The sequence below is a fragment of the Phascolarctos cinereus genome, unplaced genomic scaffold (assembly GCF_003287225.1).
Source record: "Phascolarctos cinereus isolate Bilbo 61053 unplaced genomic scaffold, phaCin_HiC Scaffold_8;HRSCAF=390, whole genome shotgun sequence".
Classification (NCBI taxonomy): domain Eukaryota; kingdom Metazoa; phylum Chordata; class Mammalia; order Diprotodontia; family Phascolarctidae; genus Phascolarctos; species Phascolarctos cinereus.
The window spans coordinates 75,027,553-75,037,349 of record NW_027556291.1 but is presented as its reverse complement, the minus strand read 5'-3'; the positions used below and the strand labels follow the sequence as shown (position 1 = coordinate 75,037,349).

At 42.1% G+C, this 9,797-nt stretch overlaps 1 pseudogene; it reads right to left on the bottom strand.

Annotated features, from left to right (window-relative positions):
- Positions 1–220: 220 nt before the first annotated feature.
- Positions 221–703, bottom strand: LOC110200328 (large ribosomal subunit protein eL21 pseudogene; annotated as a pseudogene).
- Between the last annotated feature and the right edge of the window lie 9,094 nt (positions 704–9,797).

The window sequence follows — 9,797 nt, the reverse complement described above, 5'->3', positions numbered from 1 at the left end:
GTGATATCACACACAAGCTGGCAGACACCCCTCAGATAAAGGAGTCCTAGCCCCTGCTTTCTCTGTAAGGGAAACTGAAACCTAAGAAGCCTGAATTGACTGGCGTGAATCGCCCAGATTCTGTCAGGGAGGGACATCGCAGATCATGAAGTCTAATCCACTTTTGTCTTTGTTTATTTTTAAACCAAGAATTTTTTTATTCCTTTTATTTTACAGCCATTTATGCCATGAATTAGTAGGGGATCGGTTGCAACAGCTCAGGCTCCTTGCCATTGGTTCTGACAAAGTGTGCTTCTCTGGGTGGAGCAGGCTGGCACTTCAGTGGAGCCCAAGTGCCTTTTTCTTCGGCTTCCTTCTTCTTCTGATCATTTTCCTTTACCTGCTTCAGGAAGCTGTCTCTGCTCTTGGAATGCTTAATATGCTCAATATGAACATTAATTCTCTTGGCTAGAATCTTGCCCTTAACCTGTTTGTTTACAACAATGCCTACAGCATGTTGAGTACCATTATAGACCCATCTAGTCTTGCCATGGTAACATTTCTGGGGCATTCCTTGCTAAACTATGCCCATGCTCTTGATATGTACAATATCACCTTTCTTGTATATTCGCATATGTGTACCCAGAGGGACAACACCACATTTTCGAAAGGGCCTAGAAAACATGTATCGAGTCTGCCTCCTTTTTCCTTTTGTGTTCGTCATTTTGGCGACTCAAATATGGCGGAACTGGCGGACAGCTTCCCTGTTGTTTTTGAAAGGGTAACTGAGGCATAGAAAGCAGAGCTGACTGGTCTAAAATAACACCAAGACTTCAAGTGCCCACACAGGGCACTTTAAACTTGGTCTTCCAGTTAAAGAGAAACTGAGGCCTAGAAACCTGAAGGGAATGTTATGAATTCAGCCATAAGCTTGCAGAAATTTCTCAAATCGTTGAGTCCTAGGCACTGATTTCACTGAAAGGGACACTGAGAACTACGAAGCTTAAGGAACTTGTCTGATATCATACCCAAGCTGTCAGACACCCCTCAGATAAAGGAGTACTAGACCCTGCTTTCCCTGTAAGGGAAACTGAGACCTTAGAAGCCTGAATTGACTGATGTGAAATCACATGCATGCTTTCAGGGAGGGGCATCTCAGATCATGGAGTCTAATCCCCTGTTGTTATTGAAAGGGGAACTGAGACCTAGAAATCCAACGTGAGTGCTTTGAGATCAGCCATTGCCTGGCAGACCCTTCTCAGATGATGAAGTTTTAGTCACTGCTGTAACTGAAAGGGAAGATGAGGACTAGAAATGTGAAGTGAATGGTGAGAGTTACCGAAGAGGGTGGCAGTGAGGTGCCTCTCAGATCATGGAGTTCAACCCCCTGCTGTTACAGAAAGGGAAACTGAGACCTTGAAAGCAGAGGTCACTGCTCTGAGATAACACAAAGGCTTCAAGTGCCCACACTGGGCATTTGCTTTAACCTAGGTCTTTCACACAAAGAAAAATTGAGGCTGAGAAAGCTGACCAGTCTGTTATGAGTTCACCCATAAGCTGGCAGAAATTTCTCACATAATTTAGTCCTAGGCACCGACATCACTGAAAGAGATGCTGAGGCCTAGGAAGTTGAAGTGACTTTTATGAGATCATACACAAGCTGGCAAAACCCTCTCTGATTATGGGATCCTTTTCCAGGTTTTCCCAAAAACGGAAGATGAGGTATAGAAGTTTGTAGTGACTGCTGAGAGGTTACCCAGAGGGTGACAGTAAAGGGCATCTGAAATCAGACAGTCCAAGCCCGTGCTGTTAGTGAAAGGGAAACTGAGGTCTAGAAATCTGAAATGACTGGTGTAAGATCACGCATTATCAGTCAGGGCCCATAGAGGTAGTCAATTTTAAGCCAGGGCTGCCACTGCAGGGTAAACCAAGGTGCAGAAACCTAAAGTGTCTGTTAAAAACTTATCCATGAGCTGGTAGATCCCTCTCATATAATATTCCTTCTAATTCTAACATTCTATTTTCTCCAGTTCCTCTCAGCTCTGACATTCCTTATTCAAAGTTCCTTCCATGTCTGATATTCTAGGATCAAACATCCAATCCATCTGTGACATTCTATGTGCAAAGGTCCTTTGTGCAAAGGCTTAGATATTATATTTTCTAAGTGCCCCACAGGCACTGATAGGTTTCACTCTCTAGGGGCCCTGCAGAATTGATGTTCTATGTTTTCACATTACTGTCAGCTCTGATATTCTGTGTTCTATTGCCCCCTCCACTTGTGACAGTCTCTGTTCTATAGTCCCTGTCAGCTCTGACAGCCTGTACTGTAGTTTTCTTTCTCTGAATTTTCTGCCTCTAGCTTCAGTAGTTAGTATCCTATTTGACTCATAGGAGGTGTTTGGTAGAACCTCTTCTTGCCCTCTTCTTGCAAACAATTTAGATAAAATTGGAAATAGTTGCTGTTTAAATATTTGATAGAATTAATTTCTAAATCCATCTCTTCCTTTTGCTCTCCCCCTGTATTTGGAAGTTCATTTGTCACTTGTTCCATTTCTTTTCCTATGATTGGGCTGTTTTAATTCTCTATTTTTTATTCTCTTCACCTGGTGTTTTATATTTTTGTAAATATTTATCCATTCATCAGATCTCTTGGTATAGACTTGGAAAAAAATGTTTTTAATAATTTCCTCCACTTTATCCTCTTTCATTTGTGATTCTGGCATTTGACTTTCCTTTTTAAAACAGAATCCAGTCAGCCAATGATTTGGCTATTTCAGGAGTTTTTCTCTTTTTAAGCAGCCTCCCAGTTTCACCATTTCAGCTTTGACTCTATACTGATTATCAGAATTTCTCATTTTTTAAAGTTGCTTCTTTCCCAGTCCTGTTTTGTGGCCCTATGCCACATTTATTCTTGCTCTTTCCTCCCCATCTTTTACTGATGAAGGTGTTTAGAAAAACAAGGGGTACCCTACCTACCATGAAACCAGTTTTGGGGACTCCCCAGATCCTCCCTCTTCCCTACCTCTGGGAGGCCTGTTACACAAGGAGGAGTCCTCAGTTTCCCCCCTCGGCCGAGTCCAAAAATGCCCTGTCTCCTTCCCCTCCTGAGTCTGTCACCTTGGTGTCCCAGGTGGAGTGCATGTCCTTTATGGGCCCCTACAGGGACTGTCGTGAAGTCTGTCAGTGAGACACAAACCCTCACTTTTAGGAGACCCTGCCTCTCCCTGGGGGTCCCCTCTCTCAGGAGACTGGGGGCCAGGTTTGCACCTCCCCATCTTAGACCACTGAAAAGGGACAAAGGACAGTTCCCACCTAGACTGTCACCCACATAACTGGCCCTTACAGACCAATATTTAAAAACTTTTAGGAAATTCAATTTAATTAATTTACATTTATTTAATTCAATTTAATAGTCTCTAACCAGAACAATAACAGAACCCTCGCAATAAGGATTCAGGGTCCAGAAAGGCAAATTCCCCTCTTGACTAAGTCCAGATGTGCATTTCTTTCTAGATTTTAATCTATAACCTCTATCACAAGAGCCATGGGTGGCTGGAGTGATTCATCTTCAATCCTCTGAACTCTAGATTTACCATTGCATTAATTAGAATTCCAATAGGTTTCAAAATCTTTTTTTCCTCTTTTAATATTGTTGTGTAAATTGTTCTAGTTCTGCTCATTTCACTCATCACAATATTTGCCCATTTTCTTCTGAAGCTGTCCATTTCACCATTGCTTATGGCAAAGTGATAGTCTCTAAAATTATTTTGCAGCAATTTGTTTACACATTCCCTATTAGGTGGCCACTTCCTTAAATTCTGGTTTGGGGTTACTATGAAAGAAGGTGCTCTAAATAACTTGCATATATGATAGCTCCTTTTGCAATACACCTAGTATTGGTATTGTTGGTTCAAAATATTCACATTTTAGTTTTTTGGGGGGCATAGTTCTAACTTGTTTTCCTGAGTTGCAAGAACAGTTCACATCTCCATTATGTTTTCCCACAGCCTCTACAACCTTCTTTGTTTTCCAGTTTGGGGTGGGTATGAGGTGGAACCTGAAATTTGTTTTAGTCGGCATTTCTTTAATTATTAGTAATGTGGAGCATTTTATCATGTGGTTTTTGATAGGTTAAATTTCTTCCTTTGAAAATTGCCTGTACAAAGAATTAAAAATTGAGAGGATGCCCATCAGGTAAAGAATGGCTGAAGGAATGCTATTGGACCATAAGAAATGTTATTCTGATGTAAGCAGGATGGTATCTAAACAACCTGGGAAGATTTTTATGCGTTGTTGTAAATCGAAATGAGTAGAAGGAGGAGAACATTGCAAACAGTACCATAAAAATTCTGATCAACACTTTGATCCAAGGCAGTTTCAAAGAACCCATAACAAAAAATGCTATCTACCTCTGGAGAGAGAACTGATGAAGACTGAGTGTAGACTGAAGCATACATTTTTCACTTTCTTTTTGTTCCTTGCTGGTTAGCCTTTATTTTTAAAACATGCCTAATGTGGAACTGTGTTTTGCATGACTTCATATGTTTTATTTTTATCGTATGATACATTATATAATATGGCTTGCCTTCTCAATTGGTTTTAGAGGGAGTCAGAGAATTTGGAATTGAAATTTTAAAAAATATTAAAGATAAATAAATGAAAAGAAAATTGCTTGTTCATATCCTTTGACAATTCATTTATTAGGCTCTTAGTGTTATAAATTTGAATCAATATGGTTTTTGAGTCAATATGGTTGTGGTTTGTCCTTCGTTCTCAAAGAGGACCATGACATCAGGGAGATGATAACATGACTTACAATTGACTTTGATTTGAGTGAGAGAGGACTGTGTAAAGTCACCAGCCTCATTTTCTGCTCCAGAGCCATCTGGGTCCAGTGGCCAGATATCGATGAGAATGACTAGGATGCAGTGGGAGACCTTGCCCCTTTTAAGCTAAGATCTTTTCAGGTTCTCATTGAGTGAGGCAAGATATAGAAGGCAGGATTTTAGCTAGGTGTTGAAGGAAGCCAGTGGACCCAGGAGGTGGAGATGAGGAAGGAGAACATTATAGGCATGGGAGACAGCTGATGAAAATACTTGGAGTCTGAAGATGGAGTGTCTTGTTCAAGAAACAGCCAGGAGGCTTGTTTGAGTGGATTAGAAAATATATAGAGAATGGGGTATAAGAAGACTGAAAGGTAAGAATGGGTGAGGTTTCTGAAGCTCTTTCTGTGTCCAATGAGAGCATCCCATAAACATAGAGAAAGGACAATAACAAGGAGTAGAGGGAGATCCACAGTGTCAAAGGCTACAGATCCAGAACGATGAGGACTGAGAAAAGTCCAATCCATTTGGCAATTAAGAGATGATTAGTGTCTTTAGAAGGAGTGGTTTCAGATGAATGTTGAAATGGGAAACCAGAATGGAAAGAGTTAAGAAGAGAGTGAGAGGAAAAGAATTGGAGACACCTATTGCAGATGAGTTTCTCCAAGAGTTTAGCTGCAAAAGGCAGGAGAGGTAAGGGATGGATGATCAAATGAGGATCTTTGAGAATGAGGGACCCATGAGCATGCTTGTAGTCCATAAGCAAGCAGTCAGCAGACAAGCAGAGATTGAAGATTAGTGAATGTGGGGATAACGAAAGGGGCAGTCCGCTGGATGATAGGATGAGATGGGATCCCTTGTGCATGCAGAAGGGTTTGCCTTGGTGAAGAAGGGCCACCTTATTATGTGAAACTGGAGTGAGGGAGGAGAAAGTAGCAATGGGGTTGATGGGAGATGATGAGGGGGGAAGAGGGAGCTCTCAGCTCCCTCAAATGGCCCCAGTGTTATTAGTAAATTCTGGGGCAAGGTTCTCAACTAAAATGGTAGAGGAAAAGGAACCGTGGGACCTTTGAGGATAGATGAAAGAGTTTGTAATAACTTTTGTGGTGAGTGAGATCATGAGATAATTAGAGAGGCATAAAAAGGATTGCCTTGCTGCACAGAGAGCCTAGTTGAGGTTAAGTAACATAAAATTGAGAGGACTCAGCCATTATCATTTCCTGATTTTCTCCAGCTTCACTCAGTAGCATGTGTGACAGAGCAAAAGCAATGGATGTTGGGTGTGATCCAAGGCAGAAGTTTTCCTGGGAAAGATCAGGAAAGGCTCAAGAAACTCGAGAGAAGAGGATAGTTTAGAGTTCAACTAGTTCACCAAGGGGTCAAGAGAAGGAGGGAGAGTGCAGCTAGTGCAGGGGTGATGGCCTGGGAAAGAACTGCAGGGTTGAGGGATTCGAGGTTGTGATGGGTTTGGGGTTGCAAGGTGGAGGGAGTGGTAGAATGATCATAGATGTGATTAGATGAGAGCATTTCATACTTCTTGAATATGGAGGTATCTTATTTGTGGGTGATTCCAAGATCAGGAATATGACCTTTGTGTGCAGTTGAGGTAGTGTAGCAGCTCACTTGAGATGAGTAAACTGAAGGAATCCATGAGGTTAGGGTGTTGGAGAGAATATCAACATGTATGTTGAAGTACCCTAATACGAGGAGAGGAGTTGGGGAGAAGAGAAAGACTGTGAGGCAGACACTGAACACTTTAAGGAAAGAAGGGCAGTGTCCTGGAGGCCTATAGACAACAGCTACTAGATTTTTGATTGAGTGGTAGATATGGATTGAGTGACCCTCACAAGAGAATCTATTGATTGATGGTGGAGAAGGAGAGCCTGAAAGCGACAGTGGAAAGCAAGGAGTATTCTGACTTTTCCACCTTAATTAATGAGTACATTGAATAAGTGAAAGTGTAGCCAAGTGCTTGAAAGGGAGGCCAGGAAGACTGTGTTATCAAGAGGGAGACAGGTAGATCTCAGAGTGGGAAAGGGAAAGATGTAAGGTAAAAGAAAGTTTGTTACCTGGGGAGCTGGCATTCCAGAAGACACAATGCTAGGTGGGTAGCTTTAGAGTGGGATATTGAGCTGTCAAGTGGAGAGATGGGCCTGTGGGGGAAGAGGAGAATGGAGAGCTGAGTTTGAGTACTGAGGGTGAAAGTGGGGAGCAGAATTAGTGGATTGGCAAGGGTATGACCAGGGGCTACAGTTTGTTATTCATTGAGAAATGATTTCAAGTAGGTGTTCATTGTCCATACAGGTATAGCCTCAGGGTACTGTTTCCTCAGGCCTTTAGATAGTTCAGGTGAAAGGACAAGTTCTGGGAGTCAAGGAATGGTGTTATTCTCCTTCTCCCAATTCAGGAGACCAGGCTGGACGCTTGATGGAACAGCCTTTCTGTTCTTGGCTGGGAAGGAGGAATATTCCTTGATGGAATGTCTAACCCTAATTTAATAATTGATTATTAATATAATAGAAAAACATCCCTTTTCCCAACAAGAAGACAAGATTTGGAAGTAGAAAAGCCAGACTGGAATTACAGCCTTACTTCTGAGGATAATGATTACAGCTGTAGCCTCACTCTCTGTTGTTATATACTCACAGGAGTATTGGATTTCTTTTTGCTTGCCCTGGACGGCCAGATAGATGGTGTGGTGGATAGAAACTGGGTTTCAGTGTTCCAGGAAGATCTGGGTTTAAGTCTGGGCTTAAACACTTACTACCTATATGATACTGGGCAAGGTACTTAACTTTTATGTGCCTCAATTCCTCATTTGGAAAACAGGAAGAACTGGAGAAGGAAATAGCAAATTGCTCCTATATCTTTGCTTAGAAAACCCCACAGATAAGAGTCAACAGCATCACATAAATTTGGGCATCACTGAGTGACTGAACACCAACAACAAGACCCGGGACCCTGGGCAAATATTTACCTAAAGGCCAGATTTCACCCTGGTGCAATCTCATTCAAACTTGGTATTTCTTCCATAAATTTCCTTCCAGACAAGGATCGGTCATTTTTTGCGGTTATTTCCTAAAAATTTTTCACTTCTTTGGTTGGGCAACATTAAGGCTTCGTCCACCTCACCACAACGGAGGGTAGAACCAGCTGTCACCACTGCTATGAAGGCTGATCTTGTATCAGAAGACTTCTGATGTGACGGAGAGTTAAAAAGATACTCTTGATGGTGATGACTTAGTCTGAGTTCATTTTGACGCTGAAGGAGTTCAGTACACTCTTCATTTCATAAACTGAGGGTTTTATTTAGTTGCATTCTACATGCTTAATGACAATTAGCTGTAACACACAGCTGTAACACATAAAATTCCACAAATATGTCGTTTAAAATGAGAAGAAGGTTTGGACGCGAGATGACACACTAAAGGTGTAATATCTGCAGTAGGAAACAAGACAGGGATCTCAATTCCAAAATAGATTCCTCTGTAGCCTGAAACTTTCACTCCAGTGCAATATTCCGCGTGTCCACAAGATGGCAATTTTGCTAAATTCTGCCATTTCGATCGTGACCACCAGATGGCACCAAAGACCGTGCTATAATAATCTTCACTACCTTTTTTTTGACCACCAAGTGTCAGCAAATGACTGTGATATCATCTTTAATGGCATTAAATGGGTCAAAAAACATTTATTAAAAGCCTACTTCGTGCCACACTCTGCTCTGGGTGCTAGGAGTGCAAAGACAAAAAGGAAACAGTCCCTGCTTGCTGAGAAAAATACATCCTATTGGAGACCAACTGTTAAGTAATCAATAGTCTGCACCAAATTTTCTCTGGAAAAAAATCTAAAGGCAATGTCAAAAACATCATGGAAATGCAAATGGAATGAGAACTTCAGATGGAGTTTCCATAGCAATCCTCTCCATGACTAATTTGTAGATTATATGAAGAGTGCCTAGTAACTGTCATTCAAGATATGCTTTGATTGCTTGAGGACGTTTGTAAACTCTTTTGGACAGTGGGGGCAATTGCCTTTCAAAGTCTTTTGGGAGAGAGGTGGGGGGCAGCATCTGTCAGACAACTCAATACATTACCACCACCTTGTCCAACATCTTCCCAGAAACCAAGATGGAGACAAACTCATGTCCTGAACCCTTGAGCCTCAGAAAGAACAGGCTCCCCCAGTCCACCAGACCTTCATCAAGCGCAGTCCCCATAAACATCTTGGAGGAGAGAAATCATTGGAAAGAGATAGCCAAACTCCCTCATCACTACCAGCAGCAAGTGCTGACCAACTGTCATCAGTACACACAAAAACACACATGAGTCCTTGGAGTGGCAGCATTCTCCAGAACAGCCAGCCTGCTTCCAGCCCATCTCTCACAGCCATCAGTTGGGGAAGCAGCTCCTGCAGAAAGGAGACCAGCAAACTCCACTAACCTACCAAGCAGTTGCCACTCACGGTGCAGGCAAGAGACTAGCTGAAGAAGTAAAGTAAGCTGAGGGAGGGACAGGAGGCAACCTAGGCTTCAATTCACTTCCGGATTCTTCTAATCAGTCTGGGGTGGGTGCTTCTGACATCAAGTCTAAATCTCTCTTTTTGCAAAATTCACCCATTACTCTGATCCCTGACCTCTGTCTAATCCATTTGACAAGGGCCTGCCCTATAAACACCTGAACAAAATGGAGGTGATTGTCCTAGAGAATTCTGAGGGCAGACACAGCTCATCCATCACCTCAGGCCTGGAATACTACAACAGTTGCTGCTTTTTCTGCTGGCCATAAGTCTCTGTGTGCTGTAGTCTATCCTCCATTCTGCTGCCAAAGTGATCTTCCTAACACACAGGTCTGAGCATCATCAAAACTATTCCGTACTGTTTAAGAAACAGCATACTGGGTCATCAGAATGGATTAGGTACACAAGATGCAGTAGTAAATGACCATAGTTATGTGGTATACGATAAATCCAAAGACTTTAACTTCTGGGAAAAAA